This window comes from Somniosus microcephalus, chromosome 6, assembly GCF_052327205.1.
Source record: "Somniosus microcephalus isolate GS21.2 chromosome 6, FLI_Smic_1.0, whole genome shotgun sequence".
Taxonomy (NCBI): Eukaryota; Metazoa; Chordata; class Chondrichthyes; order Squaliformes; family Somniosidae; genus Somniosus; species Somniosus microcephalus.
Window position 1 is genome coordinate 238,821,390 of NC_140992.1, and position 27,219 is coordinate 238,848,608.

The following is a 27,219-nucleotide window of genomic DNA, read 5'->3' on the forward strand; positions in this document are numbered from 1 at the left end:
AGCCCCGGTCGCTATGGATATAGCTGGGGAAACCGAACAGGGTGAAGAGGTCGTTCAGACATTTAATGACCGTGGCACTGGTCATGTCCGGGCAGGGGATGGCGAACGGGAAACGGGAGTACTCATCAATAATATTGAGGAAGTACACATTGCGGTCGGAGGAGGGGAGAGGCCCTTTAAAATCAACGCTCAGGCGCTCGAAGGGGCGAGTGGCTTTTATCAGGTGGGCCCTGTCTGGTCTATAAATGTGCAGTTTGCACTCAGCGCAGACTTGGCAGTTCCTGGTCATGGTCCTGACCTCCTCAATAGAGTAAGGCAGGTTGCGGGCCTTGATGAAGTGGAAGAACCTGGTGACCCCCGGGTGGCAGAGGTCATTGTGGAGGGCCCGCAGTCTATCGATCTGCGCGCTGGCGCAGGTGCCACGCGATAGCGCATCCGGGGGTTCATTGAGCTTCCCGGGCCGGTACAAGATCTCGTAATTGTAGGTGGAAAGTTCGATTCTCCACCTCAAGATCTTGTCATTTTTGATTTTGCCCCTCTGCTTGTTGTTAAACATGAAAGCAACTGAACGCTGGTCAGTGAGCAGGGTAAATCGTTTTCCGGCCAGGTAGTGCCTCCAATGACGCACAGCCTCCACAATCGCCTGGGCCTCCTTCTCAACAGCGGCGTGTCTGGTCTCCGGGCCTTGGAGGGTTCGTGAAAAGAAGGCCACGGGTCTCCCCGCCTGATTGAGGGTAGCGGCCAGGGCAAAGTCGGACGCGTCGCTTTCCACCTGGAAGGGCATGGATTCGTCCACTGCGTGCATGGTGGCTTTGGCAATGTCCTCCTTGATACGGTGGAAGGCTAAGCGGGCCTCTGCCGTCAAGGGAAAAGAGGTGGACTTGATCAGCGGACGGGCCTTGTCCGCATAGTAGGGGACCCACTGGGCGTAATAGGAGAAAAACCCTAGGCACCTCTTCAGGGCCTTGAGACAGTGGGGCAGTGGGAGTTCCATAAGGGGACGCATCCGGTCGGGGTCGGGGCCGATGACTCCGTGTTCCACAACACAGCCAAGGATGGCGAGGCGGTTTGTGCGGAATATGCACTTTTCCTTGTTATATGTCAGGTTCAGGAGTTGGGCGGTGCGGAGGAATTTTTCGAGGTTTGCGTCATGGTCCTGCAAGTCACGGCCGCAGATGGTCACATTGTCCAGATATGGGAAAGTGGCCTGCAACGCATTTTGATCTACCATCCGGTCCATCTCCCTTTGGAAGACGGAGACCCCGTTGGTGACGCCAAAGGGAACCCTAAGGAAGTGATAGAGGCGGCCGTTTGCCTCAAAGGCGGTATACCGGCAGTCCTCAGGGCGGATAGGGAGCTGGTGGTACGCTGATTTCAGGTCAATGGTCGAGAAGACGCGGTACTGCGCGATCTGGTTGACCATATCAGCTATGCGGGGGAGTGGGTAGGCGTCCAGCAGGGTGTAGCGATTTATTGTCTGGCTGTAGTCGATGACCAGGCGCTGCTTCTCGCCGGTCTTAACGACCACAACCTGGGCTCGCCAGGGGCTGGTGCTGCCCTCAATAATCCCTTCCTTCAGGAGCCGCTCCACTTCGGTTTTAATGAAAACCCTGTCCCCGGCACTGTATCGCCTGCTCTTTGTGGCGATGGGCTTACAGTCGGGGGTGAGGTTAGCAAACAGTGGGGGGGGGGGTGACTCTGAGTGTGGAGAGGTTGCACCTGGTGCGCGGCGGGCAATTTGGAAGCTGCTGGCTGCGGACTGTGAGTGGGGGTAGGGGTCCACCGTACGCCATCGTAACACTTTTAAGGTGGCACTGAAAATCTAACCCCAGCAGGACGGCAGCGCAGAGGTCGGGCAGGACCAGAAGTTTAAAATGATCGTACACAGTCCTGTCTACTGCGAGTGTCACCACGCAGTAGCCGCCGATGTCCACCGACTGGGACTCGGAGGCCATAGAAATCCGCTGGTGCGCAGGCAGGACTGGGAGAGAGCAACGCCGCACCGTGTCGGGGTGGATGAAGCTCTCCGTGCTCCCAGAGTCAAAAAGGCAGATTGTATCGTGACCATTTACCTTAATGTCCATTGTGGAACTGGCCAGCTGGTGCGGTCTCGCTTGGTCCAGTGTAACGGATGCCAGCGTAGGGGTCGGTGTGTCGCTGCGGGTATCAGATGAGGCGGTGTTGGGGGCCTGCTGCGTTCCGGCTGTCGTCCAAGATGGCGGCGTCCATGATCCCCATGTGGCTGGAGGCGTCCAAAATGGCTGCTGTACCGGTGGTTCGCACATGGCCGGGGAGGCCCAAGATGGCGGCCCGCATGGCCCACACGCGGCGCTGCTGGGGTTCGGGGTGGCTTTGGCCCTGCAGACGTTAGCGTAGTGTCCCTTCTTCCCGCAGCCCGAGCAGATCGCGTTTTTCGCCGGGCAGCGCGCTCTGGGGTGTTTTGCCTGGCCACAGAAGTAGCATTTCTGGCCTTGGGGCACTGCTGTCTGGCCTTGGGACACTGCTGCGGTCGTTGGGCCGTTGCTGGGGTGTGGCTGTGGTGGCACGGCGCTATGAGGCGGTCCTACCGTGTCCCAGGCTGTCGTTCCCCGCGGCGTCCACGGTGCAGAGGAGTAGGCATCCATGCCCCGGTAGGCTGCATCCAATGATCGTGCGAGTTCAGAGGCCTTGTTGAGGTCGAGGTCACTCTGCTCCAACAGTCGCTGTCGGGTGTAATTGGATCTGTGGCCCGCTACAAAAGCGTCCCGGATAAGTTCCTCTGTGTACATGGCGGCCTTTACATCCTTACAACCACAGGCCCGGCCAAGCACAGACAGTGCCTGAAGGTATTCCACGGTCGATTCCCCAGGTTGTTGTTTACGACTCCCCAGAAGGTGCCTGGCGTACACTTCGTTCACTGGGCGCGTGTACTGGTCCTTGAGGAGCTTGATAGCGTCCGCGTACGAGGTCGCGTCTTGGATGACCGAGTACACTCGGTGGTTCACTTTGGAGGTCAGGACATCCAGTTTGTCCTCGTCCGATTTGATTGCTGCGGAGGCGGTCAGGAATTTTTCGAAACACTTAGGCCAGTGAGTAAACTTGGTGGATGAGTCCGCCTCCCGATGACCTAAGTCCAGGCATGCTGGTGTGAGGATCTTCTCCATTATAAAAATTTTGTTAATAAAAATGATGCACTATCAATTACTCATAAAAGACTGAGAGTTAAGAGAGTAACGAAAGGCTTTTATTAACAAAAGAATGAAGGTCTGCCTCGAGTGGTCGACCGGTCCAGAAATACAAAGGGCTGGGGAGCAGTCACCTTTATACTAGGACTTGTGGGAGGAGTCAGCCGAGGCATGCCCAGGCATGTACACAGTGGAATACAAACAGTGGTTTACCACATATATATAGATTGAGATCAGAACTGTGCACAGTGCCTCATTGATCTCACTCCAATTGCACCTGTATGCCGACAACGTGCAGATCTTTCTCTCTACCACCACTCATGGCTCCAGGACTATTGTTATGTTATCTGACAGCTTGTCTGACATCAAGTTTTGAATGAGCCAGAATATTGACTAAAAATAGAAAGCTGAGAGTAGGTGTCAAGGGTAGTTATTCAGATTGGAGGAAGGTAGAAAGTGGTATTTCACAAGGATTAGTGCGGTGATCACTGTATTCATAATTTAACATCTTTAGGGCATTTGTGGGCTGTTTTTAATTTTTTTTCCCTGCTGGCATTTAGGTTTTTGTGGGCCTTTCTGCCAGTTGTCCTTAATTAATATGTTTTTGATCCAGCAGGATTCCTGGCACCAATGGGTTTTCTGGTGGAAATTCTCTGAGCTAATGTGTTCAGAGGAAGAGGAGGAACCATAGAGGGATGCCTGACAGGTCAGGTTGCCCAAGAGATGCTCTGCACCCTCTCACTGGCATCTGTACACTTGCATCTGCCTAGTGCTGGTGGGGGCTCCTCCTAACGAAAGATGCACTAGCAGACTCTTGATCCTTTTTTCTATGATATGTGAATACCTGATTAGCATTTCTGCTGGATGGTTCTTCAGAAGTACCTGAATTACAGCACATCATGTTTTACATGCGACTGTACGGAAGAGAGCATGCCAAGGCAGTTGAGAACCAGCTACACCCACCAAGATGTCACCAATGCTTTCTGCAGGCTCTGGCACACCTACCTGGTGATGATTGTGGAGACCAGTCTTCTCATGATCTGGGTCAGCCAAAAGACAGATGCAGAGCTGTGCCACTTGCAGCTACCATGCAGCATAAGGCTGGCACATGCAAGGGCAACGATGGTCAGCTGTGACTTGAAACTTAGTTGCGCCTCCTTGTAAACATGCTGCAATGCTGACGTATCTGAGTGGTACTGTGGAGTGGCACAGAGAGCATCTTCCTCACAAGCACCTCATGAGTACCACTTTCTCCAGCAGTTATCAGACAGGGGATCAGGAGCTGGGCTGCTTCATCACTGGCCTACAGATTTGTGGCCTGTAGAGGGAAATAAAGAATAGGTTGTAGAAAGGCCAGGGGAAGTACAGTGTTAGGAAAGAGTAGGGTAGCCATTTGTTTATATTGTATTACAGTAGAATGCACATTTGCACTGTACTTTGTTATTCATGAAGAGTACAGTCATACAGGAAAGGGAGATTTAATTTGGTTCTGACTTAATAAGGGCAATTTTAATCTAACCCGCCAGTCAGGAAACTGACAGAATTGTGTGCAATGCTAGTTTTCCACCCTGCCTGATTTTACTCTCTACTGAAGCCAATGGAGAGTAATATTAGGCGGGATGTAAAACCAATGTTCCACCCACCCCCATGGGTCTCCCACCCGGCAAGTTAAGTTAAAATTATCCTCATTGACTTAGCTGATGATTATTGGCGAAGTCTGAATCACGTAGATACTTCTGAGAGTATCTGCCTTCTAATTCCTCTTGCAGTTGTTATTGAGGACTCCTCTGAATGGATGTCATCCTGATCTGCTCCCGAAAGCTCAGGATCTTCCAAAGCCAGTGCCTCCTCCAGCCATGTCAAACAGTAGCCCTTCCTGAATGGCAAGTTATGAAGTGCACAGCAAGCAATAATAAATCTGGAGCCCTCTCTGGCACATACTGTAGAATTGCACCCAACCTATCTAGGCAGCAGTGCTCTGAAGCACCTGCCTCATAGCAGCATGTGCCTCGTTGTACTGCTCCTCTGCTTGTGTTCAGGGTAGTCGGAGTGGGATTATTAGCCATGACAGCAGGGGGAATGGCATGTCACCCGATAGCCATCCATTGTTATGGTTTGAAGAAATGAGGAAGTGCTGGAGGATAAAGATGTAATGGCAGCTTACTGCATGCATAGGTGAGGCGGTGTTCTGTAGGTGCCTTCAATGCCGTGTGGGTGCCATTGAAAGCAAGCAAACCCATAGAACTGTAGGGTGCTTTCTCCCTGCTGCCTAGCTGTGATGCTGAAGCTAATGAAGTGGACTGCTCTGCTGTACAGGGTGTCAGTGACCTAGCGTATACATGCCCTTACTCTCTCTGGCTTGCATTGCAGAGATCCGCATGACTGCCTGAAAGAAGCCTGAGCCATAAAAGTTGAGGGCAGTGGTGACCATTGTAAAGTCTGTGGGTTGTTTAGTTAATTAATACACAGACTCCAAGAGTAACTTAAAACAGGACTTTACTATTCGAAGGTCAGGGCGAATCTGCCCAATAACTCCTGGCACAACACTTATATACTGGTGTGGTCACCGTCGGTATTACCGTATACAGAAGCCAAACAAAGTAGTGCCACACCTAAAATAGTTCTCTTAAAGGTGAACGGTTACATACAATAGTTCTCTTAAAGGTAGACGGGTACATACACTACAACCATCATTACCAGAGAGTGAGAGAGCAGTGCTAGCAGATGGGTGTGGTCTGAGATCTTCATGTAGCAGTTCACAGATATGCCCAATTGCAGCTTTTGAGAAGCAAAGCCTTCTAATGCAGTGCTCTGAGAGGTCCTTGTATAATTGTAGTGCATGTAAATTCTTTTTTGGCGGGGGGAGGCTAATAGCTGGTGGGCTACATTCTACTGCCATGTTGCCTCACCGTCCTATCCTCCAACCTGTGCTGCTCTTCCACCTTCATAATAATGGCATAGAGTGGACTGCCCAAGAGAAACCTGCTCCTGGAAATTCAGGTCCAAGACCCTTCCTCCGGATTGTAGCTGGAGATAAGTGTTGAAAGAAGAGATGGAGCTGTGAAACTAGTCTTAGCAAGTAGATGATCAAACAGAAGAAATGAAAGAGATAACAATGAAGGTGAACAGGGTAAAAGAAACAAGAGGAAATCATGTTGAAGAGAGGAGCAGAACCTTAAGGTTAGCATTCCTAGAGAGAAGTGGCAATTATTTAAAGGAAGGGTCTTACACCTGAAATGTTGACTGACAGTCTTGTATTTTTAGAGCACATTTAACGTAGTAAAACGTCCCAAGGAGCTTCACAGGAGTATTATAAGACAAAAAATTGACACCGAGCCACATAAGAAATTAGGGCAGATGACCAAAAGCTTGATCAAAGAGATAAGTTTTAAGGAGTATCTTAAAGGAGGAAAGAGAGGTAGCAAGGCAGAGAGGTTTAGGGAGGGAGTTCAAGGGCTTAGGGCCTAGGCAACAGAAGGCACGGCCACCAAAGGTTGAGCGATTATAATCAGGGATCCTCAAGGGGGCAGAATTAGAAGAGCGCAGATATCTCAGTGGGGGTTGTGGGGCTGAAGGAGATTAGAGATAGGGAGGGGCGAGGCCATGGAGGGATTTGAAAGCAAGGATGAGAGTTTTGAAATCAAGGCGTTGCTTAACTGGGAGCAAGTGTAGGTCAGCGAGCACAGGGGTGATGGGTGAACAGGACTTGGTGCGAGTTAGGACACGGGCAGCCGAGTTTTGGATGAGCTCAAGTTTACGTAGTGTGGAATGTGGGAGGCCAGCCAGGAGTGCGTTGGAATAGTCAAGTCTGGAGGTAACAGAGGCATGGATGAGCCTTTCAGCAGCAGATGAGCTGAGGCAGGGCGGAGACGGGCAATGTTACGGAGGAGGTAATAGGTGGTCTTAGTTATGCCATGGATATGTGGTCGGAAACTCATTTCAGGGTCAAATATGACACCAAGGTTGCGAACAGTCTGGTTCAGCCTCAGACAGATGCTATGGAGCGGGATGGAATCAGTGGCTAGGGAACGGATTTGTGGCGGGGCCTGAAGGCAATGGCTTCGGTCCTCCCAATATTTAATTGAAGAAAATTTCTGCTCATCCAGTACTGGATGTCGGACAAGCAGTGTGTCAATTTAGAGACCGTGGAGGGGTCGAGAGAAGTGGTGGTGAGGTAGAGCTGGGTGTCGTCAGCATAGATGTGGAAACTGACACCATGTTTTCGGATGATGTTGCCAAGGGGCAGCATAAAGATGAGAAATAGGAGGGGGCCAAGGATAGATCCTTGGGGGACCCAAGATGTAACGATGCAGGAATGGGAAGAGAAGCCATTGCAGGTGATTTTCTGATTTGATAGATAAGAATGGAACCAGGCGAGTGCAGTCCCATACAGCTGGACAATGGTGGAGAGGCGTTGGAGGAGGATGGAGTGGTCAACTGTGTCAAAGGCTGCAGACAGGTCGAGAAGGACGAGGAGGGATAGTTTACCTTTGTCACAGTCACAAAGGATGTCATTTGTGACTTTGATGAGAGCTGTTTCGGTACTGTGGCGGGGCGGAAACTGGATTGGAGGGATTCAAACATGGAGTTGTGGGAAAGATGGGCATGGATTTCGGAGATGACAACACGTTCAAGGACTTTGGAGAGGAAAGGGAGGTTGGAGATGGGGTGGTAGTTTGCAAGGATGGAGGGGTCAATGGTTGTTTTTTTGAGGCGGGATGATGACGGCAGAAGGACCTTTCGTCATCAACCTGAAACGTTAACTCTGTTTCTCTCTCCATGATGCTGCCTGACCTGCTGAGTGTTTTCAGCGTTTTCTGTTATTTATAATTACGATATTGGTCCAGGATGTGAGCCTCCAAAGCAGGAATAACTAATGTAGAACAAAGTGAGTGACATTCATGTTGCCAATATTTTACCAAAAAGTTGAAAATTCCATTTTGTAATCACACTGACTTTTTTTTAATAAAAATTAATCAGCAAGGGGAATTTTCAAGAGTTTGCAAGAAAATAGTGGGGGAAAAGAAAATAAGTGCAGTAAAGAAATGTCAGAAGTTGAAATTCATTAACTTAGTATTTCAATTCTGAAAACAGAAAGAAAGACTTGCATTTATATCGCGCCTTTCACGACCACCGCAGTGGCACAGCCAATGGAGTACTTTTGAAGTGGAATCAACATACTAAAATAAAATCTAAATAAAGCACTGGAAAATATTAGTCAAGTGCAACCAGACAATGAAAAACTGACACATTCTAGTGAAAACGTTGCTTTTTGAGATTTGCAAAAGCTCGAAGGAATTTCAATTAAGTTGAAGTTACACAAAAATATGTCTCAGGGTGTGTCTAATGTTTTAAGTACATATTCGTGGTTATTTGAAGATAGGCTAAATTTACGTAAGTTCAGAAAATGCCTTTCCTATTTTTGAACGTGGTTACAAATGGCACACTGTCACCAAGTGGTTGGGTGCGACTGTCACTAAGTGGTTGGGTGTGCACAGACTTTGCGATCGGATTGTGGTTTCAAGGAGTTTGCCAAAGAAAGGCTGGTTATTTTCCCAGTGGGAAGGAAGTGAAAATTGGAAGGTAAGTCACTTGCTTGGACCTACTGTTCTGTTACGGAATGGAGTTTGCACAAAGTCGGTGTTGGTTGCCAGGTTCACAAGCAGGGAGATCTGGAAAATTGAATAAATGAAGATAAAAGCCCTGAAATTCCTAGGTTTGGGGAGTGCTTAGGTCGGCAGTTACACCATGCGGGGCCAGAAATTTCTCTTGGGGCCGATGTACACCTGGATGCCACTGGAGATGCACGCCAGCATAAATCCCGTTTAGATTCAGGGTGCACTGACGAAGTACCTGCCTTCCCAGTGACAGTCACATGCAAATGACAGAGTTAGAATGGGATGATATCACTGGTCCTAAATTCCAGGACTTCTGCCTTCCAATGCATCCTTGAGAATGTGCTCCATTGTTTAAAAGGTACAGTTTGCAGGATCCATTCATCAGGTAAAGATAGTGGGTTTATGGGACAGTGCTCAACTGAGATTGCTTGTAGAGACTTTTGGGCATATCTTGAGACTCACTGCAGGCATTGCAAGAATGTTTTCATTCTTATACTCAGGGGGTCTTCCCCTACATTCTGCATTGCCCTTGGAAAGCATTCTATTGCAAGACAATTACTGAGCTCAGATCTGAGGGCATCATAATTGGCTTCAAAATGGGAATGCCATTTTACATGATTTATATACTGGAGGAAGAGGAGCAACAGGAGGCTGTAAGGGAATCCAGATTAATCAGGGAATACCAGAGGAGAGCCAGACCATCCTAGCACTACCCATCCAGCAGGATCTATAGATGAAAGGTACTTTTTGAGACATGTGTCTTGGGAGGCTCCATTACCACCATGAAGCTTTGGAGGAGCTCTGTTGGCTTTTGCAGCCAGATATGCAACCCAGGTCCACAGCACATAAAGCTCTGACAGTAGCAGAGAAAGTGGCCACAGCTCTCAACTTTTATGCCACAAGCTCATTTCAGTAAACCACGGAAGTCTTTTGTCCGATCACCCAATTTGCTGTGTACTCCTCTACAAGGCAAGTCACCAATTCACTCTCTGCCAGAGCAGTTCAATTTATAGTATGTGACAGTGCTCGTACACAGGTGATTGAGAGGGACTACAAACTTTTCATGAAATAGCCACAAGTTTTCTTTCTCTTCTGTTTTCCAGGATATAGCATTGCTAGTTGATTGATACATGGTGATATACCTATCAATTCAGTTCATGAAAAGCGACGAGCTAAGTTAGTAACTATAGGTTTTTATTGGCTAAATAACAGAGCCCACCCTCGTGGGTGATCGGATCCAACAAGGAGGAATACCAGCCAGTCGACCACCTTTATACCTGGGCAAGCAGGCGGAGCCATGGGCGGAGTCAGCTGTGGTCAGCCCAGGTATAACCGCGTGGCAAGAGGTGACCTTGTGTAGTGATACAACAGTGTAAACAGTGATAACCATAGTGTAACGATATAAACAGTGATAACCATAGTGTAACGATAGTGAACGATAAAAGTGGTTTACCACATTCACCCCTTGTTTAAATTTGAGTCCGGCGGGGTGAAGTGTACTACCAGTTCGGGTATGTCAGTCTGTCCGGAGGCCTCGTAAGCCTTTCTGATCGGCGCAGCAGCGGCGGCGGTGGTGCAGTATCCGATGTTAATGCTGGTGTCTGCGTGGTCGGCGAAGGCTCGTGGGGTTCCGGCATGCCGTCTACCTGGGCTGAATTTGGGGGGGTGGTGGGGGGTAACGGTGGTGTCTCAGGGGTGCCCGAGGGTGCGAGGTCTCGTAAGGAGACTGTGTCCTCCCGCCTGTCTGGGTATGCCACATAGGCGTACTGGGGGTTGGCGTGCAGGAGGTCCACCCTCTCTACCAGGGGGTCCGTTTTATGGGCCCTCACGTGCTTTCGCAGCAAGACGGGCCCCGGAGAAGTCAGCCATGTTGGTAGCGAGGTTCCCGTAGTCGACTTCCTGGGGAAAACAAACATTCCTTCATGGGGGGTGGCGTTAATGGCAGTGCAAAGCAGTGACCAGATGGAATGCAGCGCTGCCGGGAGGACTTCCTGCCAGCGAGAGGTTGGGAGGCCCTTAGACTTTAAGGCTAAGAGAACGGCCTTCCAGACAGTCGCGTTCTCTCTTTCCACCTGGCCGTTCCCTCGGGGGTTGTAGCTGGTGGTCCTGCTTGCAGCAATACCTCTCGCTAGTAGGAACTGGCGAAGTTCCTCGCTCATGAAGGATGAGCCCCGGTTGCTATGTATATAGTTCGGGAACCCGAACAAGGCGAAGAAGTCGTTCAGGCATTTGATGACCGTGGTACTGGTCATGTCTGGGCAGGGGAAGGCAAAGGGGAAACGGGAGTACTCATCAATAATGTTGAGGAAGTACACATTACGGTCAGAGGACGGGAGGGGCCCCTTAAAATCGATGCTCAAGCGCTCGAAGGGGCGGGTGGCCTTGATCAGGCTTGCTCTGTCCGGCCTAAAGAAATGCGGTTTGCATTCGGCACAGGTTTGGCAGTTCCTGGTCATGGTCCTGACCTCCTCGATGGAGTAGGGCAGGTTGCGGGCCTTAATGAAGTGGTAAAGTCTGGTGACCCCGGGGTGGCAGAGGTCGTTGTGGAGGGTCTGCAGTCTATCAATTTGTGCGTTGGCGCATGTACTTCGTGATAGAGCATCTGGGGGTTCGTTCAGTTTACCAGGCCGGTACAAGATATCATAATCGTAGGTGGAGAGCTCAATTCTCCACCTCAAGATCTTGTCGTTCTTGATTTTGCCCCTCAGCTTGTTATTAAACATAAAAGCGACCGAGCGCTGGTCGGTGAGGAGGGTAAATCGTTTGCCTGCCAGGTAATGCCTCCAGCGTCGTACTGCCGCCACGATCGCCTGGGCCTCCTTCTCGACCGAAGAGTGTCGGATCTCAGGGCCCTGGAGGGTCCTTGAGAAGAAGGCCACAGGTCTCCCTGCCTGGTTAAGGGTTGCAGCTAGGGCGAAGTCGGATGCATCGCTCTCCACTTGGAAAGGGATAGACTCATCCACCGTGTGCATTGTGGCCTTAGCAATGTCTCCCTTTATGAGGGAGAAGGCTGCGCATGCTTCTGCCGTCAGGGGGAAGGAGGTGGACTTCATGAGGGGTCTGGCTTTGTCCGCATAATTGGGCACCCATTGGGCATAGTAGGCGAAGAGCCCCAGGGTTCTCTTCAGCGCCTTTGGACAGTGGGGGAGGGCAAGCTCCATGAGGGGGCGCATTCTTTCGGGGTCGGGGCCGATGACTCCGTTCTCTACTACGCAGCCGAGGATGGCGAGGCGCGAGGTGTTAAACACACATTTCTCCTTATTGTAGGTGAGGTTCAGCCGTTGGGCCGTACGGAGGAATCTCTCCAGATTAACATCATGGTCCTGCCGGTCGCGGCCGCAGATGGTGACGTTATCTAGATAAGGGAACGTGGCATGCAGCCCGTTCTGGTCAACCATCCGGTCCATCTCCCTTTGGAAGACCGAAACCCCGTTGGTGACGCCGAAGGGAACCCTAAGGAAGTGGTAGAGGCGGCCATTCGCCTCGAAGGCGGTATACTGGCGGTCCTCAGGGCGGATAGGGAGTTGGTGATAGGCCGACTTAAGGTCGATGGTAGAGAATACCCGGTACTGTGCAATCTGATTGACCATATCAGATATGTGGGGAAGGGGGTATGCGTCCAGCTGGGTGTACCGGTTTATGGTTTGGCTGTAGTCGATGACCAGGCGGTGTTTATCGCCGGTCTTAACGACTACGACCTGGGCACGCCAGGGGCTGTTGCTTCTCTCGATGATGCCCTCCTTCAGGAGTCGCTGCACCTCGGAGCTAATAAAAGCTCTGTCCCCGGCGCTGTACCGCCTGCTCTTGGTAGCGACGGGTTTACAGTCGCGGGTGAGGTTAGCGAACAGGGAGGGGGGCGGGACCTTGAGGGTGGATAGGCCGCAGGTGGTACGCGGTGGGCGGTTTAAAAGCTGCTGGTTGTAGACTGTGAGTGGGGGGAGGGGTCCACCGTATGCCAAAGTGACACTTTGAAGGTGGGATTGGAAATCCAGCCCTAGTAAGACGGCAGCGCAGAGCTGGGGCAGGACGAGAAGTTTAAAATTTTTATACTCCGTGCCCCTAACCGACAGGGTCACAACACAGTAGCCGCTGATGTCTGTTGAATGGGACCTCGACGCCATCGAGATCCGGTTGCGCGTTGGCTGGACAGTGAGGGAGTAGTGGCTCACCGTGTCTGGATGGATGAAACTCTCCGTGCTTCCGCTGTCGAACAGGCAGGTCGTGGCGTGGCCGTTTACTTTGATGTCCATCATGGACTTGGACAGGTGATGCGGGCGAGCTTGGTCAAGTGTGACGGAGGCTAGTGTATGGCTGAGCGAGCTGCTGTAGTCTGCGGGTGAGGCGGTGGTCAGGTCTGGAGACAAGGTGGCGGTCGAGTGTGGTGAACAAAATGGCGGCGCCCACGACGTTGAATAAAATGGCGGAGAAGATGGCCGCCCCCACAACTCACATGAGGCACTGCCGGCGTCGGTGGCCTTGATCAAAGATGGCCGCCCCCACGACTCACACGAGGGGATACTGGCATCTGTGGCCTTGATGAAAGATGGCCGCCCCCACAACTCGCATGAGGCACTGCTGGCGTCTGTGGCTTTCCCCCTGCAGGCCTTCGCGAAGTGGCCTTTCTTGTGGCAGTCGGAGCAGGTCGCGTTTCTTGCAGGGCAGCGCGCCCTCGGGTGTTTCGCCTGGCCACAGCAGAAGCAGCCGGCGGCCCAATCGCGGGGCTCCGATGTCGCAGCCGGTACCGGGGGTGGCGGTCCCGATCGGTTCCGGGACACCGACGCTGTGGTAGGTCCCAGAGGCGGCGGTGCGAGGGGTATTGCGGCCGGGGTCGGGCCCGAGTCCCAGGGTCACGCAGCACAGTACCTGGAGTACGCCTCGAGGTCCCGATGGGCCACTTCCAAGGAGCGAGCGAGGATAGCAGCTGTTTTCAGGTCGAGGTCCTTTGATTCCAGCAGTCTTTGCCGTGAGTAGTCTGACCGAAGGCCTTTCACGAAGGCATCTCGGATGTTTCCATCTGTATGTTCTGCAGCTGTTACGGCTTTAAAGTCACAGTCCCTGCCGAGTACTTGCAGCGCCCGTAAGAAATCATCAACCGACTCTCCTGGCTGTTGCGAGCGGGATCTTAGGAGATGCCTGGCGTACATTGAGTTTACAGGGCTCCGATACTGTTCTTTTAGCAGGTTGAGGGCGTCCTCGTATGTGGCAATGTCCCGGATGAGTGCAAATACTTTAGGGCTCACCTGAGCGGTCAGAACTCTTAGTTTGGATGCCGGAGGCACGCCGGATTCTCCCAGGTAGGCTTCGAAGCAGCTCAGCCAGTGTTCGAAGTCGAGGGCTGAATTCGCAGCCTGTGGGTTTAGATCCAGGTACGGCAGCCGGAGGGCTCGTAGCCAGGCCGGCTGCTGGGGCTGTTGTAGATGGCCGTTTGGCTGGGGCTGTACGTCTGACTGGTCGTTTGGCTGCTCCGTTGTAGACATTTCAAAATTTAGCCAATAAAATTGATATACCTATCAATTCAGTTCATGAAAAGCGACGAGTTAAGTTAGGAACTATAGGTTTTTATTGGCTAAATAACAGAGCCCACCCTCGTGGGTGATCGGATCCAACAAGGAGGAATACCAGCCAGTCGACCACCTTTATACCTGGGCAAGCAGGCGGAGCCATGGGCGGAGTCAGCTGTGGTCAGCCCAGGTATAACCGCGTGGCAAGAGGTGACCTTGTGTAGTGATACAACAGTGTAAACAGTGATAACCATAGTGTAACGATATAAACAGTGATAACCATAGTGTAACGATAGTGAACGATAAAAGTGGTTTACCACACATGGTATGTGAGGTTGCACCATTGACTGTATGGGGTGTGCTTGATGGTCTGTTTTCACTCTTCTTTTCATCATAGGTATGTAAGAGGTACAGTTGGTTGAGATCAGTTAAAGCCTGTGTTATTGTCTGGGGAAATTTAGAAATGCATCTGCACTGTAACAGTTGGAGGCTTGTACGAAGACAATGAAACAGCCCAAATGCAGAAATAAAATGTAATAATTACTTTGTAGATCAGAAATATGGTACAACTTACAAATCAAACAATGATCTTTGCATGTGAGAACGTCAGTAACCTAAGGCAGTTAAGGGATGCTTGAAAAACAGTAGTTTATTCCAGAGTGAATAGATTTCCAAATAACCAGAAAATGAAAATTCAGCAGCATTCTTTTCTTTATCGGTTTCTCTCCTGAAAGCATTAACTCTTACTTGGGTAAAGTTCCACAGACAACCCTTGACCATTCCTCATCTTCAACTGGATAGTGGCTGATGGCATGGTGTTCAACTAGAGAGAGCATAAAAACTAAGCCTGATCTTATCCACACAGGCACACTTACCAGCATGATTTACACACCATGATCACAAACAGAAACAATGATTGATCATAATCCCTGTCCCACCCCAAGTCTGAGATCAATTGCCGCACCATAAATACTGACCCAGCTGAGATCAGCACAGGCCAAATGTCAAACCAGGAATTGAACCTGGATGTTCTGTTCTGTATGGCTTAGAATTACTGTACTCTGAGCAGTGGCTAAAGCTCAAAAACATTCCTTGTACATTGTCTCTCATTAACTACCAATAAAAAACATTTACTTAGGTTAAAGATATATTATGGGGTAGATTTTTGTCTTCATCTCCTTGGCAGTAATCTGGCATCACAGATTGCCTACCCGTTATAGAACCCATCCAATGAAATTTGGAAGGGGATGAAAGGTGGCAGCTTCGATAATGAACATCTGATCTGTTCTGCCAGATTACTGCCCAGGAGGTGAAGATGAAAATCTACCCTATAGGACCTGAAAATCCGCATGCTGCAATGCTAGTGTAACTGCTGGGATGCACACACTGGTGCCTTCCAATGTTGCCCCCCCACTGGAATTTGTGGGGTCATAAGTAGAGTACCTAAATTGCATGGGGCCAGCAGGCTTACATGCCAGTATGTGAATATCTCTGATGCTCATCTGCCCTGTGCAGTTGAAAAATATGTTCAGTTTTCGGCAGCCCAGGCTGTTTTTCTGCCTGGAGCTCCCCAGTGAGGCTTATGTCTGCCTAAATGGAGATCAGTATGTCTCAACTCACTTGGGAGTATCAGCTTCCAGTCAATGCCAGGTCCTGACTGAGCCGGGGAAGTCAGAATTTTTTATAATCTCTGTGAATAACTGAGCATAAAATAATAGCGTCTTCTCCCTTATTACAAGCAATTCAAAAATGACCATAAGCTATCATACTTCTTCCTTACAGGTGCTTTCCCTGCATAACTGAACATGCCTTTCTTTCTCTTATTCTAATGCTTCTCCTAGATGCAGCCTGGGGGCAATATCACGAGAGGTGGTTGGCTGCTCTGTGGTACAAAAGGCTCATAGGACTGAGATGGTTCTCTTATGACAGTATGATCCCAAGAGAAATAACAACAGAAAATGCTGGAAAAACTCAGCAAGTCAGGCAACATCCGTGGAGAGAAATTTGAGTTGACGTTTCGGGTTTGACCCTTCTTCAAAACTGGAGAGAAAAGGAACTAGATCGAAGGCAGGGCTGCGATCGGACAAAAGAATAAAAGAACCAAAAGAAGTAAAAGAGATTAGAAGCTAGATGAGATGGTAATAGGCTGTGATTAGGTGTAAAGTGTACTGGCAGGGCAAAAGATAGCTGCCAGGTGTGAGAGAGAAACAAAAGGAAAGGGGGGGGTGGGGAAAGGAAAGGAGTGGAAAAATATAAGTGAAAATGAAATAGGGGCCGAGGTTATGATCTGAAATTGTTGAACTCGATATTGAGACCGGAAGGCTGCAGACTGCCTAATCGGAAGATGAGGTGCTGTTCCTCGAGTTTACGTTGAGCTTCCGTGGAACAGTACAAGAGGCCAAGGACGGTGAGGTCCGAGTGGGAATGGAGCGGTGAATTGAAATGACAGGCGACCGGAAGCTCGGGGTCACCCTTACGGACTGAACGGAGGTGTTCCGCAAAGCGGTCACCCAATCTGCGTTTGGTCTCCCCAATGTAGAGGAGACCGCATCGTGAGCAGCGAATACAGTATACTAGATTGCGAGAAGTACAAGTAAATCGCTGTTTCACCTGGAAGGGGTGTTTGGGGCCCTGGACAGTGGGGAGGGGGGAGGTATAGGGGCAGGTGTTACATCTCCTCCGCTTGCACGGGAAGGTGCCAGGCGAAGGGGAAGGGCTGTTTGGGGTGATAGAGGAGTGGACTAGGGTGTCTCGGAGAGAGCGGTCCCTGCGGAATGCTGAAAGGGGAGGGGAGGGGAAGATACGTTTGGTGGTGGGATCACTTTGGAGGTAGCGGAAATGCCGGAGGATGATCCGTTGAATGTGGAGGCTGGTGGGGTGAAAGGTGAGGACAAGGGGAACCCTATCGTGGTTCCGGGAGGGAGGGGCAGGGGTGAGGGCAGAGGTGCGGGAGATAGAACTGACACGGTCGAGGGCAGTGTCAACCACGGTAGAGGGGAATCCTCGGTTGCGGAAAAAGGAAGACATGTCTGAAGCACTGGTGTGGAAGGTGGCATCGTCGGAGCAGATACGGCGGAGGCGGAGAAACTGGGAGAATGGAATAGAGTCCTTACAGGAAGCGGGGTGGGAGGAAGTGTAGTCCAGGTAGCTGTGGGAGTCAGTGGGCTTGTAGTAAATATTGGTCGATAACCTATCCCCAGAGATGGAGACGGAGAAGTCGAGGAAGGGAAGGGAAGAGTCAGAGATGGACCATGTGAATGTGAGGGAAGGGTGGAAATTGGAGGCAAAGTGAATGAAATTGTCAAGTTCGGGGCGAGAGCAGGAAACGGCACCGATACAGTCATCAATGTATCGGAAAAAGAGGTGAGGGAGGGGACCCGAGTAGGACTGGAACAAAGATTGTTCCACATAGCCCACGAAAAGGCAGGCATAGCTAGGACCCATGCGGGTACCCATGGCAACACCTTTGATTTGGAGGAAATGAGTGGAGTTAAAGGAGAAGTTGTTCAATGTGAGAACAAGTTCAGCCAGGCGGAGGAGGGTCGTGATCCCAAGAGAAGGTTGCTGCTGGGTGTATCTCCAGAGTGTCTGCCTGGACAGCCTGGTCTTGCCACCCATGTGCCACTTGTATGGTGCTCTGAGGGGGTAGGCTGGATTCCTGACATGAACTGCTGTCCAGAAAAATGGTAGCCTTGAGCAGGTCCACTTCCATCATTCTCATTGCCTTGGGTTTTGTACTTGTCCACTGAACAGTCGGATTGCTGGTCTAATTGGCTGCTGTCAGATCCTGAATGCTCCAAAAGGCAGTTGCCTGCATCCTGGCCCAAAATATCTGAAAGCCAGTGCGCAATGTACTGTCTAATCTGTCTCCAACTGCTATCATAGCAGTAGTCTGTGCTCCTGTAGAGGAGATACTGACTGGCCCCAAGCCACTTGAGGTGGGCTGTTGCAGATTTTAATGAAGCTCTATTGATGCCTGCAACAAAGAAAATGTTCCCATGAAAAAAATTCACAAATGAGGACTGTAGACTCTAGAGCACATCCTTGGAGTCTGATCCCAGTGTTTGCATACAAGTGAGATGTTCTTCAGACAGCCTTTTTTTCATTTGAGCACTCATGACGTCCAGGTCTCATGACCCGAAGCCAGGGTAGCCTTTTTCACTGGTATATCATCACCATTCCCCACTCCTCTGACTCACTCATATTCTGTGAATCACCTGGTGCTACATCTTCACTTAGACTATCTACTTGCACCCAGGTGAAAGTAACTGATCTGGTGTGTTGGAGTGAGAAAGCAAATGACAGAGGGATGTTATCGAGAACGTTGGCGTAGAAGAACATGGGGCAGAATCCTGATCCAGGGTCTCTTGTGTGGCCTAGTCCTCATTAGCATAGTCTTCCAGGAAGGAATTGCTTCCACTTGCCTCCTCCTCATCATCATCTTCCTCCACATAATCTCCCACTAACCTTCTTGCTGTGATAAACCTGCAGTAAAGGAGAGCATAAACTCCTCGAGAAGAAGGAAACTGTGGAATGTGGGAGGTGAGACCAGACTTCCCAGAAGCACCCTAGCAGGAGCCAGCAGCCATGAGACGAGGGCCACCTCAGTCCCATGATCCTTCTGTACAGCATGAACAGCCAGCCACCTCTCACAATCCAGGTCCTCAGGTGACATTTATAAGAAGCACCCAAATAGGCGATAGAAATGCATATGTAGGCACCCAGGGGAAGCACAGTGTTGGAAAAGTGTAGGGTGATTGTTTGCAAGTATTAAAGTAGACTGCACTGACCTGGCACATTGTTATTCATGAGGGATCACAATCATACAGGAAAGGTTGCACTCATTTGATTTGTCAGGACGAAGAGAGCTGTTGTGTTGGCATGGGGTAGGATGGATAGTGGATTGAGGGAATATCTCTTTATTTGCCAGTGAGGGAGGAGTGGTCAGACTGTGTTGTCAAAGATAGACTGAATTAGACAGAGAAGAATACTTACACTATTGCACTTTTATTTTTTGGCCTTTGTTGAAGTTTAGTTAATACAGCCATTCTTTTCTATTTATGTTCTATACTCTTTCTTCCATCCTTGGCAAAGAAATGCAGCAGTCAGTGAGGATTGCTCTGAATACACATCATCCTGATGGCCTGCTCCATGTAGTTCTGGATCCATTGGTACCAGGGCTGCCTCCTCAGCCATGTCAAGGCGCAACCCTTCCTTAATAGCAAAGTTGTGAAGGGCACAGCATCACAATTCTGGTCGCCCAATCTGGAGCATACGGAAAATCCCCTCCCAACCTGTCCAGGCAGCAAAAGGGCAATTTCAGGGGTCTTCTCAATCACCGGCCTGGTAGCCGCATGCTGCATTGTAGCACTCCTCTGCTGATATTCATGGCACTGTAATTGGGGTTATCAGCCGTGGGTGCTTTGTCACCCAGAAACTATCCATGGGTTTGATTCTCTTCTCTGATGAGGTCAGGCAGGGCTGAATGTCAAAGGATAAAAATATCATGGAAATGTTCTGCATATCAGGCATAAACACCTCCGTGTGGCGTCATGCACTATCTGGGCTTTGAGGGAGTGGAAAAGTTTCCTGTTCACATAGCTGAGAGGCTGTTCTGTGAGCACCACCAATGCAATATAGATGCCATTTATTGCACCACGAACCTTGGGGAAGCCAGCTACACCAGAAACTGTATGACTCTTTCTGCTGCCTTGCTAAAATTCCATCGGTTATGAATTGAGCTGCTCTGTTTTAAAGGCTGTCAACGACCCGTTGAATGCACGCCCATACTGCTCCATGGCTGATGGTGCAGAGATTCTCCGTGGCTGCTTGAAATGACTGTGCCATAGAAGTTGAGGGGGTGGTGATCTTTGTAGCCACTGAAAGAATAGTACAGACAGATGAGCAAGGCTTCAGGTCTTCCTGCAGCAGGTCTCCTCAAAGAGGTCCTCATATGATCTGTGCTGCCAGTATTTTCTTTAGTGGGTGGGTAATATCTGGTGGGCTATATTCTCCTTGAATGGTACCTAACTCTCCTTTTCTCCATCCTGTGCTGCTGCTGCTCCTCCAGCTCTACAATGGCAGAGTGGAATGCCCATCGGCAAAGCCACAATTGCTCCCGAGATGTTGGGGGTGGGGGGTCTGAAAATCTTCCAGTGGGCTGCTTCAGAAAAAAATTGCAAAACAAAGGTTCAAAAAGCTTTCCCAAGCTGCAGATATCACTATAGAAAGTTTCCAGACTCTTCAACCTCACAAGCGCATCGCTTGTGCCTTGGTCAGCTGATCCTGGCAACTGCTACACCTCATTTATCTCAGTCTAACTTACCCAGAGTGCAACAGCAGTGCCAACTCAGGAAACTTGGAGTTGCCACACTGTTACTTTCACAAGTAAATCAAGTCATAGAGACTGTTTTGTTTGTAAACGTCAATTTTCTGACCGAAAATCAAAGTGGGACCATGGCACTGAGAGCACCAAATACTCCTTCCTTCTTAGGCAGTCCCTCTGAACTGAGGATAACTTGCTTCCACATTAAGAATGAGTTCTCAGGTGGCTGATGAGTCCAATGCGGGACCTACAGTCTCTGTCACAGGTGGGGCAGACGGTGGTTGAAGGAGCGGGTGGGTGGGGTGCTTGGGTTGATGTGTGCTCCTTGCGCTTGGCATCCGCTTGCTTCCGGTGAAGAGACTCGAATTGTTCGGCGCCTTCCCGGATGCTTTTCCTCCACTTTTTGCAGTCTTGGGCCAGGGATTCCCAGGTGTCGGTGGGGATGTTGCACTTTTTCAAGGAGGCTTTGAGGGTGTCCTTGAAGCGTTTCCTCTGCCCACCTGGGGCTCTTTTGTCGTGCCGGAGCTCCAAGTAGAGCGCTTGTTTTGGGAGTCTCGTATCGGGCATGCGGAAAATGTGATCCATCCATCGGAGCTGATCGAGCGTGGTCAGTACTTCGATGCTGGGGATGTTGGCCTGAGCGAGAACACTGACGTTGGTGCACCTATCCTGCCAATGGATTTGCAGGATCTTGCGGAGGCAGCGTTGGTGGTACCTCTCCAGTGCTTTGAGCTGCCTGCTGTACATGGTCCATGTATCTGAGGCATACAGCAGGGCGGGTATCACTGCTGATCTGTAGACCATGAGCTTAGTGCCGGGTTTGAGGTCCTGGTCTTCAAACACTCTCTTCCTCAGGCGACTGAAGGCTGCACTGGCACACTGAAGGCGGTGTTGGACTTCGTCATCGACGTCTGCCCTTGTTGGCAGTAGGCTCCCGAGGTATGGAAAGTGGCCTCGTCGTGGATTTTGGTAATCGGGGGGCAGTACTGTGTGGCGGGGGCAGGTTGGTAGAGGACCTGTGACTTGCGGATGTTTAGTGTAAGGCCTATGCTCTCGTACGCTTCGGTGAAGGTGTTGATGATGGTTTGGAGTTTGACCTCCGAGTGAGCGCAGACACAAGCGTCGCCTGCATATTGTAATTCGAAGACAGAGGATGGGACGACCTTGGACCTGGACTGGAGGCGACGGAGGTTGAACAGTTTCCCATTTGTTCTGTAAATTAGCTCCACTCTAGCAGGGAGCTTACTGAGGGTGAGATGGAGCATTGCAGCAAGGAAGATCGAGAAGAGCGTTGGCGCAATGACACAGCCTTGCTTGACCCCGGTTCGTACGTGAATTGGGTCTGTGGTGGAACCGTTGGTCAGGATCACGGCTTGCATGTCGTCATGAAGCAGGCGGAGGATGGTGACAAACTTTTGAGGGCAGCCGAATTTGAGGAGGCCACTCCATAATCCCTCACGGTTGACAGTGTCGAAAGCCTTTGTGAGATCAAAGAAGGCCATGTACAGCGGTTGGTGCTGTTCCCTGCATTTCTCTTGTAATTGACGTGCAGTGAAGATCATGACCATTGTGCCCCTTAGTGGGCGGAATCCGCATTGCGACTCCGGGAGGAGCTCTTTGGCCACTGGGAGAAGGCGATTGAGGAGGATTCTTGTGATGACTTTCCCTGTGGCAGACAGCAGGGGAACTCCTCTGTAATTACTGCAATCGGACTTGTCACCTTTCTTGAAGATGGCCACAATTATGGCGTCTCTGAGATCCCCTGGCATGCTCTCCTCCTTCCAGATAAGAGAAATGAGTTCATGAATTCATGCCAGTAGTGTTTCTCTGCCATGCTTTAGTGCCTCGGCGGGGATTCCATCTGCTCCTGAGGCCTTGTTCTTCAGTTGTCGGATGACCTTTTCAACCTCATGCCGGGCTGGGGTTGTGCTGAGATGGTGGCGGGTAGCATGCTGCAGGATACCCACTAGACCACCAGGGACCAGCCATGGGGACTCAGCAGGCGGATGGCAGGAAGGCTCAAAAAGGATGAGGAAACTCGGGAGAAGCACGCTGCAGAACAGACTCGAGGGGCTGGATGGCATCCTCCTGTTCCTGCATCCCCTTCAGATTCCACCTGAATTTCTTTGCTAAAAAAATTCCTGCTCCTTTCCTGTCCAGCAAATTCACAAAACAACAAGGAAATTCACCCTTTGGAGTTAATGAAATCCTGTACAATAGCACACTGTGAAAGATGACTTGTTCACCTTTTCATTTTAGACAATGGTGCCAAAGAAAGGAGAAGGATGGTGACCAGTCTGTATCTTACCTGATCTCATTGAGTCATTGAATTTTTCTAGCACTGGTCTACTGTTCTGCCACTTCCCTCCACATGGCATTCAGCGGACTTTCTTTTGCAGCATTTTGTCCAGGAGTGAATGATGGGTTGTCTCATTATAATGTTGTCCTCTTTTCTGCATCCTTCCAATGCCCTGTTCCATTCTCTGGATGCCTCTGCCTGCTTCTCCAGTGATGTGGAGATGCCGGACTGGGGTGGACAAATGTGAGAAGTCACACAACACCAGGTTGGACTATAACCTGGTGTTGTGTGACTTCTCACATTTGCTTCTCCAGTGTAAGATATTCTTTAGAAGTGTCACAACATCTCACAAGCCATCTATTACCTAAGTCAAGTCTGTCTTACAAAAAGTTTATTACTTACCTAGGGTTTCCCCAGTCTTCTGCTGCAATTTTCAACCACTTCTTGATATGTAAAGACTGCACCAGTAGATTCCACCTGTCCCACTACATTACTCCTGTTATAAGGGTGTTGCATGAAAGAAATGCCAGAGGGTACAGTATTTAAATTAGCAGATCTCACGTTTTACAGTAATCGATGGTGGAGGGTGGGCGTCCTCCCGTCTTAGAGTGTACTCTTTTGGTGCGATCAATAAACAAATAAACTGTAACATCAAATGAAACTTAACAAATTAAATTAAAATTTGGTTTCCGGGGGTGATGATGCACTCCTGTCCCTGCGGTGCCCACCGGTCGCGGAAGGCCTCAAGCGTGCCAGTGGACACCGTGTGCTCCATCTCTAGGGCCACCCGGGCACGAACGTGGACGCGGAAGAGAGCCGACCCCTTTGACCACCCGCTGCCTGGACCAGTTGATGGCCACTTTGGCCAGGCCCAGGAGCAGTCCCACGAGGAGGTCCCCTGATCTTCCCACTCCCCGCCGCACCAGGTGACCAAAGATCAGGAGCATGGGACTGAAGTGCAGCCAAAAATCGAGGAGCAGCCCCTTCAAATAATGGAAGAGGGGCTGCAACCTTTCACACTCCATATAGACGTGGAACACGGACTCCCTGTCTTAGAGTGTACTCTTCTGATGGGTACATAAACAAATAGATTGTAACTAAAATAACTTTAAATAAAACTTAACAAATTAAATTAAAATTTGGTTTCCGGGGTGATGATGCACTCCAGTCCCTGCGGCGCCCACCGGTCTCGGAAGGCCTCGAGCGTGCCGGCAGACACTGCGTGCTCCATTTCCAGGGCCACCCGGGCGCGAACATGGTCGCAGAAGAGAGGCAGGCAGTCGAGCCGAATGACCCCCTCGACCGCCCGCTGCCTGGACCAATTAATGGCAACTTTGGCCAGGCCCAGGAGCAGTCCAATGAGGAGGTCCTCCAATCTGCCCGCTCCCCTCCACACCGGGTGACCAAAGATCAGGAGCGTGGGACTGAAGTGCGGCCAAAAATCGAGGTGCAGCCCCTTCAAATAATGGAAGAGGGGCTGCAACCTCTCACACTCCCTTTTAACGTGGAACACGGTCTTAGAGTGTACTCTTTTTTAATTTGGGTACGTAAACAAATTATCTGTAAATTAACAAAAACTTCAAATGAAACTTAAACAAATCAAATTAAAATTTGGTTTTCCGGGTTGACGACGCACTCCAGTCCCCGCGGCGCCCACCGGTCGCGGAAATACTCAAGCGTGCCGGCGGACACCGCGTGCTCCATCTCCAGGGCCACCCGGGCGCGAACATGGCCGCGGAAGAGAGGCAGGCAATCCGGCTGAACGACCCCCTTGACCGCCCGCTGCCTGGACCAATTAATGTTTTTTTTAGCCAGGCCCAGGAGCAGGCCTACAAGGAGGTCCTCCAACCTGCCCGCTCCCCTCCGCACCGGGTGACCGTAGATCAGGAGCGTGGGACTGAAGTGCGGCCAAAAATCGAGGTGCAGCCCCTTCAAATAATGGAAGAGGGGCTGCAACCTCTCACACTCCCTGTAAACGTGGAACACGGTCTTAGAGTGTAACACCGGTGTGAATGGCCTGGTACATTTTAAACTATAATATTAGCTTAAATTGCACACAACCACTTGATATGTGACGTTGGCTATTTCAACAATCTACCACATTGAAACAGGAGAATATGAAAGTTTATGTTTCGGGCAATATTTAATAAATAATAACAAAAGAAACTGCAGGTGAGTAAAATGTTCGAATGGATTTCCCATTTAATAGAAATCGACAACGTAGCGGAAGAGGAGGACAAGAGCCTTTGGTGCACAAAGAGTTAACGAAGTGTGAGGGCGGAGAGATTTCCCTGAGCCCAGTGAAGTGCTGCTGCGGAGAACGGCAATGCAGCAATCAAGATAGATACATCTGTAACTCCAAATATCACTTTAACCTCTCGAATCCTTCTTCACTTAGAAACGTTTTGGGTTGCGAGAGGGTGAGTGATTGTTAATCATGTAAATATTAATGTTTTGTGCAATTTCAAAAGATGAATCAGAAATCGAACTAACTTGGCTTAGAATTTGGAAAAGTCGGGAGCTTATTCCTGATAACATTTTGAAACTTACGTTTTAAAAACGCTTTTGCACTGTGAAGTTTATAGAATTCGGAATATGATAAAATTAATGAGTTCACTGTCGATGCATCACTGTCTTGTGTGAGCAGTTAACACTCAGCTGAAGCCTAATTCTCAGTATTTGCATCAGACATCTGTACACGAATGCAATATTTTCAATTAAACGCGTTTTAACAATCTTAATTAATTTTGACTTGCTAATTCCAATGCTTTATCATTGGCCAAACAAGCCGGTAGTTCTATAGAGAGAAAGAGTAAATAGGTGTCAGCGTGTATTTAAAGATTAGCAATCCATTATTGCAACTGGAGGGCTTTGAAATCGTTTTCGCTTCTTCTATGGCTGGAAGTCGTCTTGTATTCGTTGGAAATATGTTTTGTATTAGGACATCGTGGAATTAGGCTCAACGCGCTCCCCATCGCATTTCCCTTGGTGGAAAATGTATTTCTTTGAAAATTGCAAGATTTCTCGTACGATTAAAAAAATATATTTGTTGCAAATAACTTTGGTTGATGCGATTGGTGTTGTTAACAATAATTACAGGCCCACGTGCCTTTTTGAGGAATTTGTCAGTCCTACAGGTGTTGCTCATATCTCACCTGACAGCTCGTGCTAAATTTTCAGCCTGGTGCTGATAGCCAGGAACTGTAAAGGCTGTAAGTGGAAACTTTGATAAAAGTTTATAATGCAACATCAAAAACAATAAAGCATTTTCCGACTGGTTGTATATGTCTCAGCAGCTTATTTCCCCCATTCTGAACGGATGGATGAAGGTTTGGGACCGAGCACTTGGGTAGCGTGCTGCGCGTGCACGTGCTGCCACGCGTTGGCGGGAACGACAGAGCAAGCAGCAAGATATTCTGGGGTCTCTAATTTTTGCCGAACGCCCGTGTTTCATTGTTTTCTGATCAACATTCAGTTCAGTGAGATCAATGGCAGGGTGGGTAAACAATGTTGATGTCCTATTCTAAAGGTTCTGCCCATTCGTCTCAACCTAGGAAAGGAGTAAAAGCTGGCCACCCAAAGGGCCCTGAATATAAGCCTGTAAATAAGTAATTGTCCTGAAAGTATAGCGGGTGTTATAACTAAGTTGCAGCTATGTCCAACGTTCCTTTATTCCGATTGCGGGAAAGAAGCCAGAGAGGGAAATATTTATTTTCTAGGGGACTTTGGGTATTGCCTCTTCCCTCCCCATCTTATTTGCTGCATTTTGTCTCCTTTCATGAGCATTACATGTTCTGAATAATCTAAAAATGAAAGAGATGTTACTAAATGTTATTTAAAACTGTTCTAAATTTTCTATTAACCTCATTCTCCCATTAATCTTATCGAATAGAGGCATGGTGATAGGCACATAACTCCAAAGTGTCCACATGTCTTCCAAATGCAGCTCCTGTGCCAACTGGTGGTGCATTTCTAGGGATATTTGGGACAAGCTCTTGGGAGAATTTTAATTTTTTTTTTGCATTAAAAAAAATGTTCTAGTTCATTTCCAATACAAATTCCCACCAACATCCCTAGCTTATGGAGCAATTTCCCCTTCAACCTCCTTGTTCCCCAGTTCATAAGATGCCTTTTTTTCCTTCTAGCATATGTTCCGTCCCCCTCGTTCCTTCCAACCTCTTGTTCACTTGCTGTCTTTACCCACCCCTTGCCACTGCTACTTTTGGACTTCCTTCTAGTTTCCCTCTCCCACATACCAGGTGTTCCTTTTTTTTCCTGTTTCACCAGCACTGTTGTGGAGCTTTCTTCCCTT

General features: G+C 49.5%; 1 long non-coding RNA gene across 1 annotated transcript in view; it reads left to right on the forward strand.

Annotated features, from left to right (window-relative positions):
* Nucleotides 1–23,950: 23,950 nt before the first annotated feature.
* The window catches only part of LOC147116559 (uncharacterized), a 440,444-nt gene continuing 437,175 nt past the window's right edge, over nucleotides 23,951–27,219 (forward strand). The window contains exon 1 of the long non-coding RNA XR_015078837.1: nucleotides 23,951–25,327. This is a non-coding gene — a long non-coding RNA (uncharacterized LOC147116559). The remainder of the gene's footprint in view (nucleotides 25,328–27,219) is intronic.